The following is a 23,253-nucleotide window of genomic DNA, read 5'->3' on the forward strand; positions in this document are numbered from 1 at the left end:
CAACTTTAAGGCTTACTATAAAGCTACAGTAATCAATAGATAAATGGAACAGAATAAAGAGCCCAGAAATACATCCACATATAGTCAACAAATCTTTGACAAAGGAGCAAAGGCAATACAATGGAGTAAAGATAATTTTTTCAACAAATGGTTCTTGAATTAGACATCCACACAGAAAAAAGACTCAGATCTTACATCCTTTGCAAAAATTAACTCAAAATGGGTCATAAGCCTAAATCCAAAACACAAAGCTATAAATCTCCTAGAAGATAATACAGGAAAAATCTAGGTAACATTGGGTATGCAATGGCATTTTAAACATAACACTAAAGCCATGATCTACAAAATAAATAATTGATATGCTGAACTTCATTAAAACTTAAAACTCCTGTCTGCAAAAGATGATTTCAAGATAATGATAAGACAAGCCACAACATGGGAGAAAATGTTTGCAAAAGACACATCTGATAAAAACTTAACAGTCTTCCCAAATATACAAGGAACTCAACCATAAGAAAATGACAACTTAGATAAAAAATGGGCAGAAGACCTGAACAGACAGCTTACCAGAGAAGATATACAGATGGCAAGTAAGCATATGAAAAGATGTTCAACATCACATGCCATTAGAGAATTGCAAATTAAAACAATGACATGTCATAAACACCTATTAGAATACCCAAAATTTGAAATATTAACCATATCAAATGCTGGAGAGGATGTGGAGCAATGGGAACTTTCATTCACTGATGGCAGGAATACAAAATGGTAGAGTTGCTTTGGAAGACGGTTTGAGGTTTCTACAAAACTAAACTAATTCTTATATGATCCAGCAATAGTGCTCCTTGATATCTACCCAAAAGTGTTGAAAACTTAGGTCCACACAAAAACCTGCACATGGGTGTTTATAGCAGTTTTATTCTTAATTGCCATAACTTGGAAGCAACTGAGATGTTCTTCAGTGAGTAAATGAATAAACTGTGGTATATCCAAACACTGGAATATTATTGGAGCCCTAAAGAGAAATGAGCTATCAAGTCATGAAAAGACATGGAGGAAACAAGCACATATTATTAAGTGAAGGAAACTAATCTGAAAAGGCTACATACTGCATGCTTCCAACTATATGACATTCCGGAAAAGACAAAACTATGGGGACAGTTAAAAGATCAGTGGTTGCCAGAGTTAGGGGGAGGGAGGAATGAATAGGCAGAGCACAGAATCTTATTTTAGGGCAGAGAAACTATTGTGTATGATACTGCAGTGGTGAATACATATCGTTATACATTTATCTAACACCCATAGAGTGTCCAACACCAAGAATGAAACCTAATTATTGACTTTGTGCGGTAATAATGTGTCAATATAGGTTCATTGATTTTAATAAATGTCCCATGTGGTACATTGTGTACAACTGTGTAAATGTACAATGTGGTGCAAGATGTCACTAACTGAGGAAGGTATACATGTGTGGGGCCAGGTGTGTGTGTGGGAACTCTGTACTTTCTGCTAAGTTTTGCTGTGGACCCAAAGATCCTCTAAAAAAATAAAATGTATTAGTTTAAAAATATCCCAGTTTTCTTTAAGTTAATATATAAACTTAATGTGATTTGAATAAAAATAATAATCTTTTCCCCTGGAACTATGTAGGTTGATCCTAAAGGGCATTCATGAGAAAATACACATGCAGGAATAGCTACACAAAGAGAAAAAGATAATAATGGCAGATTAGCCTTACCAGACACAATAAAACTTTAATTAAAAGTACATGGGGGAGCCTGGGTGGCTCAGTTGGTTAAGTGTCTGACTCTTGATTTCAGCTCAAGTCATGATCTCATGGTTTGTGAGATGAAGCCCCTCATGGAGCTCCGTGCTGAGTGTGGTGCTTGCTTGGGATTCTCTCTCCCTTTCTCTCTGCTTCTCCCCTGCATGCATGCACACTCATGCTTGCATTCTCAAAATAAATAAATAGACATTTTTTTTAAGTGCATGGTACTGGTATGTGAATAGGCAAATCAGTATAACAGAGTAGAAAATCCAGAAAGAGACCAAAATATGCATGAAAATTTAATATGTGAAAACTGGTATCTCAGTCCACCAGAGAAGAGATGGATGTTTTAATAAATGGTATTGAGATAACTAGACAGCCATTTGAAAAAACATAAATTGGATCTATTCCTCACAATATATATCATAATAATTTCCAAATGAATTGAAGATCTAAATGTAAAAAATGAAACTACATATTTACTAGAAGTAAAGCACCATGAGCAAAATCAAAAGACAAATGACAAAGTGGGAGAAAATATGGCAATCCTAGATGAAGAAATAATGTCCCTAATTTCTAAATAACTTAAAAATAAAGGGAGATAAAAAGACCAAACACCTGACTGGCAAACGGTCAAAAGACATGAACGGACAGCTTACAGAAAAAAAAAAGAGAAAGGACCTTCAGTGCATGAGAAAGTGTTCACCTATACTCATAAGAAAAGAAACACAGGGGTGCCTGAGTGGCTCAGTTGGCTAAGCGTCTGACTTCAGCTCAGGTCATGATCTCGTGGTTCATGAGTTTGAGCCCCGCGTGGGGATCTGTGCTGACAGCTGGAGCCTGGAGCCTGCTTCGGATTTTTGTCTCCCTCTCTCCCTGCCCCTCCCCTGCTCATGCTCTGTCTCTCACAGATAAATAAACATTAAAAAAAAAAAAAAAGAAAGAAAAGAAACACAAAGTAAAACTGCACTGAGATACCATTTCTCAGCTCTCAGATTGGTAGAAATTAAAATAGTGTGGGAAAACAGGCACTTTTATACATTGTGGTTGGGAATGAAAAATGGTACAACCTCTCTGGAGGGGAATTTGGCAATATCTAGCAACAGTAAACATGCATTTACCCTTTGTTCCAGCGTTCCTGCTTCAGAAAATTCACACTGATTTACCCCTCCACAAATACAACATAAAATTTCTACAAGGTTACTTGTGGAATTATTTATACTACAAAATTATTGGAACAATATAAGAGTCTATCCATAGTAGAACAGTTCATAAACTATGGTGCAATTACACAATGGAATACTGTGTAACTATAAAAATAATGAGAAAGATCTCTTTGTACATGGAATGATTAAGTGAAAAAATGCAAGGCATGGAAGAGGATACAGCATGCTATCCTATGCATATGAAAAAAGGAGGGAAAGACACACACAAACATGCATACATACTCTAGCTCTACCCACTGATAGGGCATAGAACTAATGATAATCCAGTAACAATGAGCACAGGACTTGGTTTCAAGTATTATTCCTCACTAAAAGGAAGTTTGGGGCACGGAAAGCTCAAGCTTAGCCAAAAACATATCATTGTGACAAAAAGTAAGTGTACACATAATAATGGGGACATGTAAAAAGGAACTAGTATCCTATTTTGAAGGGGTTCCCACTCGTCATATTGGTATATTTTGGTTATAAAAAAGAATAATTATGGTAATGAATCATAAAATATTAGAAAAAATCCACAAATCATACCAGTGCTCCAAAAGAAAAGGGAAAGGGAAAACTTCTCTTTTACAGAAGAATGTTGGCTAATAAATGAGGAAGTAATGATCATTAGAAAATCACCATTTTGTAACTACCAGTGTAATAACTGATTCAGGCAAAGATCATCAATGGACACTAATACCATTAGATAAAATGTTGCTGAAGAAGAGGATAGTCACAAATGACCAACCCTTAGATTACTTATAAATTTCAAAGGGTAAGGCATATTCTTTGCTAATAGAGATATTTAGCTGATACTGCATGAACCAAACAGTATTACCAATGAAGAGACAAACTGATATTATATGCCTCCTAGTGGGATTTAATGGTAAATATACAGCATTCCTTATTTAGGGTTCTTTGACTAAAATTTTAACCTGAATCTAATCATGAGGAAACAATCAGTCAAATCCAGATTGTAAGACATTCATTAACACTGTTGGCCAGGGCTCTTAAAAAAATGTCAGCATAAAAAAAAAAAAACAAAAAACAAAAAAAAAAACCCGACAAGTGTAACAGAAGAGGATTGTGCAAGAATTAAAGAGTAAAATGATGAGGTGCCTAGCTGGCTTAGTAGAGCATGTAACTCTTAATCTCAAAGTCATGAGTTTGAGTCCCACATTGACTATAGAGTTTAAAAGAAGGAAGGAAGGAAGGAAGGAAGGAAGGAAGGAAGGAAGGAAGGAAAGAAGGGAGAAAGAAGAGTAAAAAGACAAAAAAAAAAGGCAATAAGTAATCTTTAGTAAATGCTAGATTTAAAATATGACAATTGGGGAAATTTTAATTTAACTGTATTGAAGTTACTTTATTGTACTCACTGTATTGTGGTTATATATGAGAATAGTCTTTAGGACACCTGGGTAAAGGTGTCAGGATTTCTGCAATTTTCAAATGGTCAGTCAAAATTACAAATTTTACACACACATATGTATATGTATTCTACATAAAGAGCTATAGCTACATAGAGAAATGTAGAGATAATTTTGATAGCTAATTTCATGTGTCATCTCAGCTAGTGTATATAGTACCCACTTATTTAATCACATTCTAATGTTGCTGTAACAGTATTTTGTAGATGTGATAAACATGTACAATCCTGTTGACTTTATATAGAAGATATTATCCTTGATAATCTGAGTGGGACCCCATCTGATCACTTGAAGGCTTTTAAGAGCAAAAACTGAGGCTTTCCTCAAGAAGAAATCTTGCCTCAAGACTGTAGCATCAATTTCTACCTGAATATCTAGCCTGCCAGTTTGCCCTATGGATTTCAAACTTGCCAGCCCCCATATTGCATGAGCCAATTTTTTAAAACAAACTATATATATATATAAAGACAGATAAAGCATATGTGGCAAATGTTAACTGATAAATCTAAGTAAAGAGTATACAGGTGTTCATTGTAGTATTAAGTTTTCTCAAGGCTTGAAATTCTTATAAAAAATTGGGAAAAGTTAAAAATGTATTCTAATGAAATTTTTTGGAAAGGTAATACAGATCAATCAGCAGAGACACATAGCCTAATAACAATACTAGAACTTAAACATAAAGAAAAAGTCCTATAGATATTGCCTTACAAAATTAAGAAGAATAAATCAGTTTGGCATCAGAATTCTCCATTCTGGCACTAAAAAACAGTAGATCAATATCTAAAAAACCTTTGCGGAAGAGAAAATGTGGCCCCAAATTTTAGAACCATTGAAGTAAAAACTCGTGGAATTTAGTCCTGAGAGCTCTTCAACCAACTAGAAGTTGAATGAAGAAGCTGTTGAGGTAAACAGGGTAGTGGTGAGCAATAAGTTTATTTACATTGTTAAGTTAATCAGTCCATTAGTTATTCACTGAGTACCTATTATGCACTAGCTCTGGTGATCAGCTGTAACCCAGAGGGACATGGTTCCTTCCTTCATGGTACTTATAGTGTATAGAGGGAGACAGGCTGATTGAACAAATACATAAACAATTACACTTTACCAATTGCTAGGAAGGAAACAAAGAGACTGGTATATAATAGAGTTAGGCAGGGAGTGGTACCTCATTTGGATAGGGTAGCCACAGGAAATAACTGTGATTGATATTCAAGTTGGGACATGAAACCTGAGAAACAGTAAGCCACGTGAAGAGCCAAGGGAAAAAGAATCCCCTATGTGGAGAGTACAGCCAGCCTAGATATAGAACTAAGGCCTGGTAGTATGAATCCTCTAAAGCAACCCCACTCTTGTTTGTAGTAGAACATCCAGCTTCCACAGCAGCTAATGGAAAATGTTTCATCGGTTAGAAATAATTTGCCTATCCAATTATATCCTGATGGAAATTATTTACTTATAGTCACTTCAAATTTCCTATCAGGTTGATGCTAAATTATATGAGATAGCATTTACTGTTGGTAATGGCATGTAAGTAGTGAGACCAGAGATTAATATCTTAAAATACCCCACTGTAATATTATTTGATAATTTTATTTAAAAAAATTTTTTTTAATGTTTATTTTTGAGAGAGAGAGAGAGAGAGAGAGAGACAGAGCACTAGTGGGGGAGGGGCAGAGAGAGAAAGAGACAGAATCCAAAGCAGTCTCCAGTCTTTGAGCTGTCAACACAGAGCCCTATGTATGGCTGGAACTCATGAACCATGAGATCATGACCTGAACTGAAGTTGGACGCTCAACCTACTGAGCCACCCAGGTGCCCCTATATTTGATAATTTTAAATCAAAACATAAAATGATGGGATTTCTAGCATAAGAACTTTCCAATCATTTATTCCTGGGAAACTCATCATTTCATCTGTTAGTTCTATTCTCTGTTTTATACTTAGGAAACTTTATATTAAAAACAAATCTACTAGAGGTGCCTGGCTGGCTCAGTCAGAAGAGTGTCTGGCTCTTGATCTTGGGGTTGTGGGTTCAAGCCCCACATTGGATGTAGAGATGACTTAAATAAATAAGACTTAAATTGTTTCTACTATGAGACTACTATATGCTAAGTGCACTTAAACATATCATGTCATTTAATAATAAACTGGCAAGGCAGTTTATTCCCAATTTTGCTGCTGAGAAACTCAAAGAAATTAAATGACTTAGCCAAGGTCACACAGCAGGCATGTGGGGTAGCAGGTAAATACGTGGTATAGCCAGTAGTCAATCCTATCTTTTCCCCTCCACCACACAACTTAAACTCAGTAAATATTTACAACTCTGCTATGCACAAGGCCCAAGACTGAGATTCATAGGTATTAAAAATATTGTCCAGTGTTCCACAGTCTGTAAGGGAAACAGACAAATGTAATTATAGAATTATATAGACACATATAATTACTTATGATCTAAGGCTAGTTATGATACATGCTGAAGTAGACATACAAATAAAAGCAAATGAAAGGAGATTGGGAGGGGATGATTTGAGATGGGTCTTAAGGGAGAGGTAGAGCTGTGAAAAAAGAAGGGAAAGCATAAGCATCTTTTAAAAAATTAATTTTCTAATCCAATGTAACAGCATACAGTGTTATATTAGTTTCCAGTGTACAGTATAGTGATTCAACATTCTATACATCATTGCTCATGATGAACGTACTCTTAATCCCCTTCACCTGTTTCACCCCTCCCTCCACCCACCTCCCCCCTGACAACCTATATTTAAGAGTGGTTTTTTGTCCTTTTTTTTTTTGTCTCTTTTTTTCTTGTTTGGTTGTTTTTTTCTTAAAATCCACATATGAGTGACATTACATGGTATTTGTCTTTTTCTGACTGACTTATTTTACTTAGCATTATACCCTCTAGTTCTATTCGCATTGTTGCAAATGGCAAGATTTTGTTTTTTTATGACGGAGTAATATTCCGTGTGTGTGTGTGTGTGTGTGTGTGTGTGTGTATCTTTTTTCTTATCCATTCCTCTATCAATGAACACTTGGGTTTCTTCCATATCTTGGCTATCATAAATAATACTGCAATTAACATAGAGGGGCATAAGAATAAGCATCTTTTCATGGAGACAGTAAAGTTGGAATGTTTATAAGTGATGATTAGGATGGCATGGCTGCTTGTGAAGTTAGAGACATAGGTTAGATATTGAAATACATATGATTTTGATTATGAAGCAAGACAGAATATGACTGCTGGACTGCAAGTGAGAGAGAAAGAGTAAAAAAGAGAAAATGTAGGATAAAGACTACAAGAAAGGCCTGGCTCTGGGCTGGCCCTCATAGTCGTGATCTGTTGACATCACAACTTTCAAGAAGATACATGACCTGGGACTGCAATGATTACCCATGGAGCTTACTTTAGAGAGTGGACACCATGGCTGGGATCTCTAGGCAAAACTCACAAATGCAGCCAACAATGGAGGTGCATTACAGTCTCAAGAAGCATTTGAAACAGATCCCACTTGGTTTGAGTTTCCACAGAAACATTTTTAGTCTCATTAAGAACATTTTGGCAATATTCAGGCATGGTGTTTGGGTCCCAGTCAAGCAGGAAGTCCAGGTTTACACCATAATTGGTAAGGGAATTGAATTAGAATCAGGACCTTGTGGCAAATGTAAAGTCAGACCAATAAAGCATGGAGTCAGAGATTAAGAGTCAAGGTGTAATTCCATCAATATATCCCAGACTCATGAGATATTAGCTTGGGAGCAGCAAAATTCGTTCTAGTCACCAGGAAGTAATGGAGATGAAGTTTTTAAAATACATTATTTAACCAGAATTGGACCAGGGACTCAGCATGACTCAGCTAGAGCTAAAGATTCTTGTGCCAGCCGCTGGTGGGAGGTAATGTTAGAAATATAGGTTGGATTCAGACTGTGGTTGGCCTTGAAAACTATTTATTTTATATGTATGGGGAGTGATATCAAATATATTTCAAAATCATCTGGAAATGAAAGAAAGTGGCTTTGTTTTTCATTAGTCCATAATAATAGAAGAAAGAGTCCAGAAGCAGACCCACACATACACAGTAACTTGATTTACAACAAAGGCAACTGTGCAGTGCAGCAGAAGAAATAATGGCCTTTTCAGTCAATGATACTGGGTCAATTAGACATTAATGTGCAAAAAAAGAAATCTTGACCTGTGCCTAATACCATATATAAATATCAATTCTAGATGGATTGTAATTCTAAATGTGAATAGAAACATAAGAGAATAGCTTCAGAACCTTGGGGGTAATTGAAATTTCTTAACACAGTATTAACCTTAAAGGAAAAACATAATATGGGTTATATTATAATTAAGAACTTTTGTTCATAAGAATCCAACATTAAGACAGTGAAAGGCAAACCACAGACTGAGAGAAGATATTTTCAGTACTTACAGCAAAAACGATGCATATACAGAAAATACAAAGAAGACAGGCAACTCAGTAGAAACTGGGCAAAGGAAGCACTTCACAAAAGAGAGTATCTAAGTAAATACAATACCACTATACCTACTCTAGAATGGCTAAAATGAAAATGTCAATACTAAGTGTTGGCTGGTAAGGATGTGGAGTAATTAGAACTCTCATACACTGCTGGAGAAAGCATAAATTGTCACAGACAATTTGGGAAGCCATTAGCCACAAATTTGTAAAGCCAAACATATGCATATTCCACGATTTTACCTGTGGGTATTTACACAAAATGTGTATATGTGAACACCAAAAGCCATATATAAAAATGTTCATAGCAGCATTATTTCTAAGAGCTCAAAACTGGAAACAACCCAAATGTCCATCAACAGTAGAATGGATAAATGAACTTATACAGTCCTCTATGTCAATTATATCTCAATAAATTTGAAAAAAAAACACACTACCCCTTCCCTGAAGAGGAACAACTCAGTGTCTTATCAATTAGTGCGTTTATTTATTTATTTTATTTTATTTATTTTTGTTTTTGTTTTCAAGTTTTTATTTAAAGTCTAATTAGTTAACATAGGTTAATACCGGTTTCAGGAGTAGAATTTAGTGATTCATCGCTTACATATAACACCCAGTGCTCATCACAATAAGTGCCCTCCTTAATGCCAATCACCCATTTAGATCTTCCCCTGCCTACCTACCTCCATCAGTTTGTTCTCTATAGTTAAGAGTCTCTTACGGTTTGCCTCCCTCTCTCTTTTCTTTCCCCTTCCCCTATGTTCATTTGTTTTGTTTCTTAAATTCCACACATGAGTGAAATCATACGGTATTTGTCTTTCTCTAACTTATTTCACTTAGCATAATCCTCTAGCTCTAGCCATGTCATTGCAATTGGCAAATTTTATTCTTTCTGATGGCTGAATAATCCATTGCCTTCTTTATCCATTCATCAGTTGATGGATACTTGGGCTCTTTCCATAATTTGGCTATTATTGATAATGCTGCTATAAACATCAGGGTGCATGTGCCCCTTCGAATCAGTATTTTTGTATACCTTGGGTAAATACCCAGTAGTGCAATGGCTGGGTCATAGGGTAGTTTGACTTCTAACTTTTTGAGGAAAGTCCATACTATTTTCAAGAGTGGCTGAACAAGTTTGTATTCTCACCAACAGTGTAAGAGGTTTCCCCTTTCTCCACATCCTCACCAACATCTGTTTTTATCTGTGTTGTAAATTTTAGACATTCTGACAGGTGTGAGGTGGTATCTCATTGTGGTTTTGATTTGTATTTCCCTGATGATAAGTAACATTGAGCATCTGTTCTGTGTCTGTTAGCCATATATATATATCTTCTTTGGAAAATGTGTGTCATGTCTTTTGCCCATTTCTTAACTGGATTATTTCTTTTTTGGGTATTGAGTTTGATAAGTTGTTTATAGATTTTGGATACTAACCTATTATCAGATATGTCATTTGAAAGTATCTTCTATTCCGTAGGTTGCCTTTTAGTTTTGTTGATTGTTTCCTTGACTATGCAGAAGCTTTTTATCTTGATGAAGTCTCAATAGTTTATTTTTGTTTTTGTTTCTCTTGCCTCCAGAGACACATCTAGTAAAAAGTTGCTAGGGCTGATGTCAAAGAGGTTGCTGTCTGTGTTCTCCAGGATTCTGATGGTTTTCTGTCTCGCATTTAAGTCTTTCATCCATTTTGAGTTTATTTATGTGTATGGTATAATAAAGTGGTCCAGTTTCATTCTTCTACATGTTGCTGTCCAGTTTTCCCAACACCATTTGTTGAAGAGACTGTCTTTTTTCCATTGGATATTCTTTCCTGCTTTGGATATTCTTTCCTGCTTTGTCAAAGATTAGTTGACCATATAGTTGTGGGTGCATTTCTGGGTTTTCTATTCTGCTCCATTAAAAAATTTTTTTTGTTTAACATTTTATTTATTTTTGAGAGAGAGAGACAGAGTGTGAGTGAGGGAGAGAGAGAGAGGGGATACAGAGTGTGGAGAGAGAGAGGGAGACACAGAATCTGAAGCAGGCTCCAGGCTCTGAGATGTCAGCACAGAGCCCAACACAGGGCTCAAACCCACTGAGCTGTGAGATCGTGACCTGAGCTAAAGTCAGACGCCCAACTGATTGAGCCACCCAGGCACCCCTATTCTCCATCGATCTATGTGTCTGTTTTTGTGCCAATACCATACTGTCACGATGACTATAGCAGTGTAATATAGCTTGAAGTGTAATATAGTTGTGATGCCTCCAACTTTGCTTTTCTTTTTCAAGATTGCTTGGGCTATTCAGGGTCTTTTGTGGTTTCATAGAAATTTTAGGATTGTTTGTTCTAGCTCTGTGAAAAATGCTGTTGGTATTTTGATAGGGATTCCATTAAATGTATAGATTGCTTTGGATAGTATAGACATTTTAACAATATTTGTCTTTCCAATCCATGAGCATGGAATGTTTTTCCATTTCTTTGTGTGTATGGAACACTATAAGTGTTCTATAGTTTTCAGAACACAGAATTTTATCTCCTTTGTTGGGTTTATTCCTAGGTATCTAATGGTTTTTGATGCAATTGTAAATAGGATTGATTTCTTTTTTCTTTCTACTGCTTCATTATTGGTGTAGAGAAATGCAGCAGATTTCTATATATTGATTTTGTATCCTGCAACTTTGCTGAATTCGTGTATCAGTTCTAGCAATGTTCTGGTGGAATCTTTTGGGTTTTCTGCATAGATTATCATGTTGTCTGTGAATAGTGAAAGTTTGACTTCTTCTTTGCCAGTTTGGATGCATTTTACTTCTTTTTGTTGTCTGATTGCTGGGGCTAAAACTTCCTGTACTGTTTAGTTAACAATGGTGAGAGTGGACATCTCTATCTTATTCCCGACCATACAGGAAAAGCTCTCAGTTTTTCTCCATTCAGGATATTAGCTGTGGGTCTTTCATATATAGCCTTTACAATGTTGAGGTATGTTCCCTCTCTCCCTACTTTGTTGAGTTTTTATCAAGAATGGATGCTGTATTCAAAATGCTTTTCTGCATCTATTGAGAGGATCATTTGATTCTTATCCTTTCTTTTATTAATGTGGTATATCATTGTTGATTGATTTCAAATATCGAACCACCCCTGCCTCCCAGGAATAAATCCCACTTGATTGTGGTGAATTATTCTTTTAATATACTATCAGATTCAATTAACTAGTATCTTGTCAAAAATTTTTGCATCCATGTTCATCAGGGAATTTGGTCTTTGCATCCGTGTTCCTCAGGTTATTTGGTCTGTAATTCTCCTTTTTAGTGGGGTCTTTGGTTTTCATATCAAGGTAGTGTTGGCCTCATAGAATGAGTTTGGAGCTTTTCCTTCCATTTCTATTTTTTGGAACAGTTTGAGAAGAATAGGTATTAACTCTTCTTTAAATGTCTGGTAGAATTCCCCTGGGAAGCCATCTGGCCCTGGACTTTTGTTTGTTGGGAGATTTTTTATTACTGATTCAATTCCTTTGCTGGTTATGGGCCTATTCAATTTTTCTATCTCTTCCTGTTTCAGTTTTGGTAGTTTATATATTTTTAGGAATTTATCCATTGTTTTCCAGATTGCCCAATTTGTTGGCATATAATTTTTCATAATATTCTCTTATAATTTATTTTGTTTCCATCGTGTTGGTTGGGATCTCTCCTTTTTAAATTAAGATTCACTTATTTGGATACTTTCTCTTTTCTTTTTGTTAAGTCTGGGTAGGGGTTTATTGATTTTATTAATTTTTTCAAAGAACCAGCTCTTAGTTTGTTGATCTGTTCTGCTGTGTTGTTGTTGTTGTTTCTATGTCACTTATTTCTATTCTAATCTTTATTATTTCCTTTCTTCTACTGGCTTTAGACTTTATTACCTGTTCTTTTTCTAGCTCCTTTAGGTGTAAGGTTGGGTTGTGGATTTGAGACTTTTCTTGCTTCTTGAGATAGACCTATATTGCTATATACTTCCCTCTTATGACTGCCGTTGCTGCATCCCAAAGGTTCTAGACTGTCGTGTTTTTATTTTCATTTGCTTTCACGTATTTTTTAATTTCTTCTTTAATTCCTTGGTTAACCCATTCATTATTTAGTAGGAAGTTCTCCAACCTCCATGTTTTTATTGATTTCCAAATTTTTTCCTGTGGTTGACTTCAAGTTTCATAGTGTTGTGGTCTGAAAATATGCATGGTATGATCTCAATCTTTTTGTACTTGTTGAGGCTTGATTTGTGGCACAGTATGTAATCCATTCTGGAGAATGTTCCATGTGCACTGAAATGAGTGTGTATTCTCCTGCTTTAGATGAAATGTCTGAATATTTCAGTTAAGTTCATCTGGTCCAGTATGTCATTCAAAAGCCATTGTTTCCTTGTTAGATAGTCTGCTTAGATAATTTGTCCATTGCATAAGTGGGGTTTTAAAGTCCCTTATTATTATTGTATTGTTATCAATGAGTTTGTTACTAATTGATTTATATATTTGAGTTTCTCCAAGTTGGGGGCACAAATATTTGCAATTGTTAGATCTTGTTGGATAGACCTCTTTATTATGATATAGTGCCCTTCTTCATCTCTTGTTAGTCTTTGGCTTAAAATCTAGTTTGTCTGAAGTAACTATGGCTACTCTGGCTTTCTTTTGATGTCCATTAGCATTATAAATGGTTCTCCATCCCCTCACTTTCAATCTGGAGGTGTCTTAGGTCTAAAATGAATCTCTTGTTGGCAACATGTAGATGGCTCTTTCTTTTTTTAATCCATTTTGATACCTTGTGTTATGTTTTGTGATTGGAACATTTAGTCCATTTACATTCAGAGTGGTTATTGATAGATATGAATTTAGTGTCACTGTATTATTGTAAAGTTGGTATTTCTGGAGAGTTTCTCTGCTCCTTCCTAGTGTTTGTTGTTTTGGTCTTTCTTTCCCACTCAAAGAGTCTCCTTTAATATTTCTTACAGGGATGGTTTAGTGGTCAGAAACTCCTTTAGTTTAGTTTAGTTTAGTTTTGTTTTCCTTTGTTTTTTGTTTGTTTGTTTGCTTTTGTTTTTGTTTTTTTGTCTAGGAAACTCTTTATCTCTCCTTCTATTCTGAATGACAGCCTTGCTGGGTAAAATATTCTTGACTGCATATTTTTCCTATTCAGCACATTGAATATATCATGTCACTCCCTCTGGCTTGCCAAGTTTCTGTTGATAAGTCTGCAGCCAGCCTTAAGGAATTCCCTTGTAAGTTAGGTATTTCTTTTCCCTTGCTACTCGCAGAATATTTTCCTTATCTCTGTATTTTTGCAAATTTTACTATGATATGTCTTGGTATCGGCCTGCTTTTGTTGATATTGATGGGAGTTCTCTGTACCTCCCAGAGATGGATGTCTGTTGCCTTCCTCATATTAGGGAAATTTTCACCTATAATTTGCTCAAATAAAACTTCTGCCCACTTTTTCCCTGTCTTCTTCTGGAACTCCTATGATACTAGTGTTTTTATGCTTTATGGAGTCGCTGAGTTCCCTAACTCTACATTTGTGATTCAATTCTTTTTCTTTCTCCTTTCTTTTCAGCTTCATTTTTCCCCCACATAATTTTATTTTCTATATCACTTATTCATTCTTCTGCTTTCTTTCATCCTGTGGTCATTACATCCAGTAGATTTTGCATCTTGGTTACAACATTTTTTTATTTCAGCCTGACTAGTTTTTAGATCTTTTATTTGTATGGTAAGGGACTCCCTGGTGTCTTCTATGCTTTTCTCAAGCCCAGCTAATATCCTTATGATTATTGTTTTAAATTCTGGTTCAGGCATATTACCTATATCTGTTTTGACTAGATCCTTGGCCATGACCTCTTCTTGTTCTTTCTTTTGGGATGAATTCCTTCCTCTTGGCATTTTGTCTAGGTTTCTGTCTTCCATGTGTTAGGAAAGCCTGTTGTGTTTCCTACTTCAGAGAGTAATGGCTATATTAAGAAAAGGTCACGGGGCGCCTGGGTGGCTCGGTCGCTTAAGCGTCCAACTTTGGCTCAGGTCATGATCTCACGGTCTGTGAGTTCGAGCCCCGCGTCGGGCTCTGTGCTGACTACTCAGAGCCTGGAGCCTGTTTCAGATTCTGTCTCCCTCTCTCTCTGCCCCTCCCCTGTTCATGCTCTGTCTCTCTCTGTCTCAAAAATAAAATAAACGTTAAAAAAAAAAGAAAAAAAAAAAAAAAAGAAAAGGTCACATGCTGTGCACAGCCTGTCACTTCAGGAAGTGTTTTTGGTATTTGTTGTGTGCACTCTGCTGTTGTCTTTTGGCTGCTCTTTCCCTCAATTCAGTCCTCTGCAGAGTTTCTCCTTGCCTGCAGTGAGGAGTGTTTGGACCTTGTCTAGTGTGTAGTGAGTTTTAACTCGGTGTGTTTTGGTTTGCTTGTTAAAAAAGGCTAGATCCTATTTCCCCTAGAGCTGGAGCTCTGGAGCACTCTGTGGCTAGTAGACTTGGTGTGTGCAGGGGTTTTGTGTTGGTCTTCTGAGGAAGAGGCATGTTGCTGTTCTGGCTCGCAGGCACATTTGCCCTCTGTAAAACAAAACAAAACAAAACAAAACAAAACAAAACAAACAAAAAACCTATAGAGCGCAGGGGGACAGGGCTTGGTGTAAGTGGCTCAAGCCTCTACTGTGAGTATTGTGTGTCTTTGAAGTCCATGAGTGTTGATGGAAGGGGTGAAAAATGGTGTCATCTGGCTCTCTTGTCCCTGGAGAGGGGAGTTTGCACCCACTGATGTTCAGGAAGCCCTCACAGAGGAACGAACAATTTTCTCTCTTGTGTCTGAGGCTTCTGTCAAATCTCTGCCTTCACCTGGTCTGTGTCCAAGTGTTTGCCCATCTGGCAGCACAGTACTCTTGTGTTTTATCTCAGGAGCATGGCTGAGTTTCAAAACTCCAAATTTTAGGGACCTTGCATGGCACAGACCTGTACTGATCCTCTAATGGAGAGGGTGTCACCAAGCTGTGTCTGGTGCTGATTTGTCCCAGAAAAGCAGTTGCATGACCATGCGGGGTTTGTAGTTTATGGTAAAAGCAGCAAAAACCCAGTGTCCAAGTTAGCTGCCCTCAACAGGTGCCCCGGCTGCTATGCTAAGGAATGAGGCAGCTCAACGATCTTTTGTCCCCTGAGAGGCAGTGCTACCTCTCCCAAATGCACTCCAGGAAGGGGAACTGTCTCTCCCAAAGTGACCCAGGGCATCCTCAGACCATGCTCTCTGCTTCTGGTCCTCTGCCCTCCTCCATATGAGCACTGCTATGCCAGCCAGGCTTGACCCTGGCAATGGCACGAACTTTCAAAACTTCAGGTTTTGAGGTCTGCTGCTTGTAAAAATTCGTGATTATCAGCCTCTCTTGTTTTCCCAGTCAGTAATTTTGGGGAAGTGCTTTTCTTGTGCAAGTCCCTGCATGCTGCGCTCTCTCTCTCACTCTTGCGCTCTCTCTCTCTCTCTCTCTCTCTCTCTCTCCTGTCTCCATGATCAGGGCTCCCTCCCCTCCACCACACCAGGGATTCTTTTCTTCTGCAAATCTCATCTCCATAGCTCCTACTTTCCACAGTGTGGCCTCTTTTCTTCCTCTAGTTGTGCAGTTTGCTCTCTCAGTCCACAGATCGATTTCTTGGGTGTTCAGAATGATTTGATATTTATCTAACTGTGTTTGAGGGATGAGGCAAGCATGGAGTCCCCCTACTACTGCACCATCTTAATTCCTTCCACCACAATATCTCAATTATTGAGTTTAAAAATAAATCTGAGGGGCACCTGGGTGGCTGAGTCAATTAAGCATCTGACTCTTCATTTTGGTACAGGTCATGATCTCATGGTTTGTGGGTTTGAGCCCTGCATTGGGCTCTGTGCTGACAGTGTTGAGCCTGCTTGGGATTCACTCTTTCTCCCACTCTCTCTGCTCCTCCCCTGGTCTCTCTATCAAAAATTAATAAGCATTTTTAAAAAATAAAAACAAATCCATGATCTCTACATTATGTCTGTTTCTCCTGCAGTTCTTTTGTGATCCCCTCAAGGACTAATTATAAAGTTAAACCACCACAAGTGCTAAATAAAATAGTGGGGAAAAAAGGAGATGGTGGAAAAAGAAGGACGATAGTTAACACATGTAGATATACATAGGACATAGCAGGAAAGAGTAAGTTGTAATTAGATGTTGTAATTGTCATTTTTACAACTGAGTGTAAGGCTGAAGCAGGTTTTTATGATTTCCCTCTTCTATTGTATTTACTTTGCCTTCAGTCAGTAAACCTCCTGGCATCAATGGGGTGCCCTAAACTTATTCCTGGGGGATCTGAGCTCCTGGTGATTCTGTGTTCACGTAGTTGCAGTAATCTTTCATTAACATTGATGCTAGATCTAGAAAATCTCCAGGGATCAATTTATATTCCTAGTCTGAAACAATGATGGGTGAGGTAAGAATTAGCTCTCCCCAGAGTATATCTCCAAGTCTAAAGGAGTCCCTACTTCTTTACAGCTAGAACACTGTGGTAGATTTAGCTGTCAAGAAGGGTCTTAAGGGATTAGAAATGATCCTTGTTTAATTTTGTGGGTTCCTTCTCTTTTCTTAATATCTTAAATTTCACATAGTAGACATACAACCACCAGTTGCCAACTCAACTAACATTTTAATTCAGCAACTTATTGGATAAATCTTCACATTTGGTTTTACAGTGATCAGAAAGCTGCCTGTGGATACACCTGGATGGCTCAATAGGTAGAGTGTGCAACTCTTGATCTGGGGCTTGTGAACTCGAGCCCCATTTTGGGTGTAGAGATTACTTAAAAATAAATCTAAAAAAAAAAAAAAGCTGTCTGTGGCTGAAGAACAGCATAATAGAAATTTCCTAGGATTCTAACTGTGCCTGAAATGAAACAGGAATTTGTGGTTGTCTTCTTTCTTTAAGCTATTCAGTACCATTAAAAGCTATAATTCCACCTCTCAGGCTATAATTTCACACTGTTAATTTTTTATATCTTCCATCTTGTTCTTTGATAGATGCTTTGCAAGCATCCAAAGCCTTGTCCTCAATGGGAAAGAAATAACTCGCATAGCTATTTAATCCTCCTGAGCTCTTGACTCTCAGATTACCATTTATGAATTCTATGGAATTGCCACTACTTTTGGCCCTAGCTAGGCAAGGTAATTAAAAAATGTATATCAGTTCCCCCCTTTATCTTGAGCGTTTGTTGCCTATAACCTACCTTTAACATCAATTTCTGTAAGAGTCATAGTCCTTAACTAAAGCCTAGGTAGAAAATAAAAGGCAATTATTGGAAGGATGTGGAGTATTCCTTGGTCATGTCCCAATGCATGGGTAGTCAGGAAGCTGAGAAGAAATATTTTTTTTACCTCTGTAGTAGGATGTTGGGGCCCCATCTTCACTTGTTTTTAGATAATGGGTATTTTCCAAGTCCAGGATGGGGACTGTTATGATATATAGCTAAAACCAAAGTAAACAAAGAAAACATCCCATAAAAATGGCCACTACATTTTCAACTTCTTTGAGATTTCAGAATTTTCAAGTTTATACTTAGGGGATTTTTCTGTGAGAACTTACATTGCCTGCAGATGTTATTGTCTGTTTTGTTCCAATATTTACACCTAATTTTATTTTTTATGTTTATTTTATTTTTGAGAGAGAGAGAGAACAAGCAGGGGAGGGTAAGAGAGAGAGGGAGTCACAAAATCTGAAGCAGGCTCCAGGCTCTGAGCTGTCAGCACAGAGCCCAATGCGGGGCTTGAACCCACAGACGGTGAAATCATGACCTGAGCCAAAGTTGGATGCTTAACCGATAGAGCCACCCAGGTGCCCCTACACCTAATTTTTAAAAATTACAACTTTGTCTGGAAATTTCCAAGAAATACTATGTAGTGTATTGATAGCAAGTATTTGTATGTTGGTCCTCACTTTTGTTTTTTAGAGATGTAATTGACATGAAACACCATATTAGTTTCAGGTGTACAGCATGATTTGATATTTGTATACACTGCAAAATGATTACCACAGTAAGTCTAGTTAACATCTGTCACCATACATAGTTAGAAAAAAAAAATTCTTGTGATGAGAACTTTTAAAATCAACTCTCAGCAACTTTAAAATATGCAACACGTTATTATTAACTATGGTCATCATGCTGTACATTTTATCCCTGTGACTTACTAGTCTGAAAGTTTGTACCTTTTGATCCCTTTTACCTCACCACCCCCCCCACCCCCAACCTCTGGCAACCACCAATCTATCTGTTCTCTGTATCTATGAGCTTGATTTGTGTTTTTGTTTTGTTTTGGTTTTTAGATTCCACATACAATTGAGATCATACGGTACGCATCTTCCTCTCTCTAATTTCACTTAGCATAATGCTCTCAAGGTCTGACATGTTGTGGCAAATGGCAAGATTTTATTTTTTTATGGTTGAAATAAATGTTATTCCATTCTCTGTGTGTACATATATATGTATATATACATATGTGTGTGTGTGTATATATATATATATATATATATATATATATATATATATATATATATATACATATGACATTTTCTTTATCCATTCATTAATTGATGAATACTTAGATTGTTTGCATATGTTAGGTATTATAAATAATGCTGCAATGAACATGGATGGGGTTGGAGGGTGGCATATATCTCTTTGAGTTAGTATTTTTATTTTCTTCAGAAAAATACCCATAAGTGGGATTTCTGGATCATATAGTAGTTTTATTTTTAATTTTGTGAGGAACCTCCATATTATTTTCCATAGTGGCCACACCAACTTACATTCCCACCAACAGTAGACAAATTTTCCCTTTTCTCTGAATCCTCACCAACACTTGTTATTTTGCCCTCATTTTAAATGAAATTGCATGTGATAAATATTTTTTAAGTGTGGTAACTATTGGCTTGATGTTGTTTTATTTTTTTATTAAAAATTTTTTTAATTTTTTTTTTTTTTTTTTTTTGAGAGAGAAGGAGAGAGAGAGAGAGTGCAAGCAAGGGAGAGGCAGAGAGAGACGGTGACAGAGGATATGGAGCAGGTTCTGTGCTGACAGCAGAAAGCCTAATGCAGGGCTTGAACTCACAAACCATGAAATCATGACCTGAGCTGAAGTCAGATGCCTAACCAACTGAGCCACCCAAGTGCCCCAGGTATTGTTTGAAAATAATGTATGGAATATTTTTTTCCTAGTGTATTAGTTTAAAATCAGAAGTGGAAAGAATATTTTACCAAATGATTTTTTAAAATTAATGTTTATTTTTGAAAGACAGAGAGACAGAGCGTAAGCAGGGGAGGGGCAGAGAGGGAGACACAGAATCTGAAGGAGGCCCCAGGCTCTGAGCTGTCAGCGCACAGCCTGACGCGAGGCTCGAACCCACAAACTGTGAGATCATGACTTGAGCCGAAGTTGGACGCTTAACCAACTGAGCCACCCAGGTTTCCCACCAAGTGTTTTTTAAATATCTACAGAGATGATCCTACATTTTTCTTTGGTAAATTTATATCAATACGTTTTCTTGCCTTCAACCATCTTTGCTTTCTTGGAATAACTGTCAATTATGGTGTAGTATTCTTTGACTATAGTCTGGATTTGATTTGCCAGTATTTCATTTAGAATTGTTGCCTCTATATTCCTGTGAGAGAGGCCTCTGTGGATTGCTTTTTTAAAATTTATCTATCTATCTATCTATCTATCTATCTATCTATCTATCAGAATGATCCTGGCTTTGTAAGAGTGACTTGGAAATTTGCCATCTTTTTCTATTTGCTAGAACAGTTTACTGTGGGAATCATGTTCCTTGAAGATTAAAAAAACAAAACACTTAAGTGTAAAAATAATCTAGTCTTATGCCCCTGTGGGAGAAATATCTGGACAACTACTTTATTTTCTTCCATGGTTCATTGGTCTATTTAGATTTTTCTTTTTTTAATTTTCATAATTTAGAATTTCCTAGTAAATCAATCACAATTCAAAAATTTATTGGTATGATTATATAATAATCTCATGAATTTAAAAACTTTTCTCATTTTTGTGTATAACCTTTCTCATAACAAATGTTGGGCATTGTTTTCTTTTTTTATTTTATCTGCATTTTTTTCTTTCCTGTTTTTCTTTTTTTTAATGTTTATTAATTTTTTAGAGAGAAAGAGCACGTGAGCAGGGAGGGACAGAGAAGGAGACAGGGGATCTGAAGCAAGCTCCATGCTGTCAGTGCAGAGCTCAGTGTAGGGCTAGATCATGACCTGAGTAGAAATCAAGAGTTAGATGCTTAACTGACTGAGCCACCCAGGTGCCCCAAAATAAATAAACTTAAAACAAAAATTTCTTTTCTCTTTTTGCTGCTCAGTTTGTGTGCCTTTTATTACCCTGTTTTCCAGATCCTGATATGTTCTTCTGCATCCTCTAGTGTTGATTCCCTCTAGTGTGTTTTTTACTTGTTATTGTAATCTTCAACTATGATTGATTTTTAGTATTTTTTATCTCTTTTTTGAAGGTCTCACTGAGGTCATCAGTTCTTTCCCCCAACCCAGTATCTTTGTGATTATTAAATTCTTTATCATGCATTTTGTTTATCCTGTTTCATTTAGTTCTTTTTCTGAAGTTTTTTTCTTATTCTTTTGAAACATACTCCTGTCTCCCTATTTTGCTTGGCTTTCTGTTGTTGTTGTTGTTGTTGTTTTTTTTCCTATGGATTAAGTGAAATGGCTACTTCTCCTAAAGTTAAGTAGTGGTCTTGCGTATCATGTCCCTTACTCGGGCTATGTGGACTTAGTGACTTTTGCTGGCTAGCTGGATAGGTTACTCTTTTGAACTGTGGCATGTCCCCATTTCTCTTGCTATTCTATGCTGTGCAGTAGCTGTTCAGTCAGCTCTCGGTTTTTCTTCGGGAGCAATTGTTTTGTTAATAGTTGTAGTTTGGGGTGTTCCATGGAGGAGGTTGAGTTCAGAGTCTTCCTACATCACCTTCTTGAACTGGAACCTCCCCGTTTAATTTTTTGAAGTGCCAAACTATTTTCTACAGGAGCTGCACCATTTTACATTCACACCTGCAATTTATAAATTGTAATTTTTACAATTTATACATCTAGGCCAGTGTTTATTATTTGTCCTTTAAAAAAAATATTATTGCTATCCTAGTGGTTGTGAAGTAGGTATCTTTTTGTGGCTTACTAATTCCCTAATGACTTATGACTTGAGCAGACTTGCATGTATCATTGGTCATTTGTGTACCTTCTTTGGAGAAACGTTTATTCAGAGACAGCTATTCTTTTTTCAAGGGAGAACATCAAGAAGCTAGATCATTAACAATGACCTTGAACCTAGCTTTCCTGCCTTTGCTGTTCATTAGTCTTCCCTGCAAATGGCAGACCAGATGATGTGCAGATATCTCCAATTAGGCTCAGGCTAATCTTTTAACATTTACACATTAGTAGTTAGGACATAAAACTTTTAGGGTTGCAGTGGAATATGTCTGAGACACTACCTTTACACACCAGTGAGTTTGATTCAACTCAACATTTATTGAATGCCTGCAACGTAATGGCATTCTGCTGGACACTAAGAAAGATAACCAATCAACACCACCTAAGAAAATAATTTTCCTCCTTCATTCCTGAAAACAGTTGTGTTAAAAAAAAAAAAATCACACAACTTAAATTGTTTCATTAGTTTCACAAGCTTTTGTATTTTTATAACGTTAGTATATATAGCCATTCCATTAGTCAGTGTAACTTCCTGGACTCAATTCTTTAGGAACAGGTTTTCATCAGAGTACCTTCAGTGTTTAAGGATGGTATGGTACCTCATCAGTTTATTCTTGCCCAGAACAGAAAAATTGCCTTTCAATATGATGTTGGAAAAAAAACCCAAAATGTTGGAAACACAATGCTTAAACTCCGTCTACTTTGAACAAGAGATGATGTGTTGCGTTATAAGAAAGCAAATTTGTGAAATCCCTTTGAATTACAGCTTTGATGCTGCTACATTTTTTTAAAGTTTTTATTTATTTTGAGAGAGAGCGAGCAGGGGAGGGGCAGAGAAAGGGAGAGAGAGAATCCCAAATCTCAAGCATACTCTACACTGCCAGCAATGAAGCCTGATATGGGGTCGATCCCACAAACCATGACATCATGACCTGAGCCGAAATGGAGAGTTGGATACTCAACTAAGTCACCTAGGCATCTGGATGCTGCTACATTCTTATACTTAGTTTTGTGACATGCCATACTACCTGAACCAGATTACTGGCTACTTGAGAAAGGTACTCTAATTCCTTTAGTTATATACTTTCTTCCTAAACCAGCCTGGCCACTTACCTTTATTCAGTAGGTTTGGATCAAAAACATTTGTGTTATTTCTC

General features: G+C 36.8%; 1 long non-coding RNA gene across 1 annotated transcript in view; it reads left to right on the top strand.

Annotated features, from left to right (window-relative positions):
• Nucleotides 1-23,253, top strand: part of LOC132664192 (uncharacterized) — a 54,386-nt gene that overhangs the window by 16,928 nt on the left and 14,205 nt on the right. The gene's annotated exons all lie outside the window — the stretch shown is intronic.

This window comes from Panthera onca, chromosome F2, assembly GCF_046562875.1.
Source record: "Panthera onca isolate mPanOnc1 chromosome F2, mPanOnc1 haplotype 2, whole genome shotgun sequence".
NCBI classification, from domain to species: Eukaryota; Metazoa; Chordata; class Mammalia; order Carnivora; family Felidae; genus Panthera; species Panthera onca.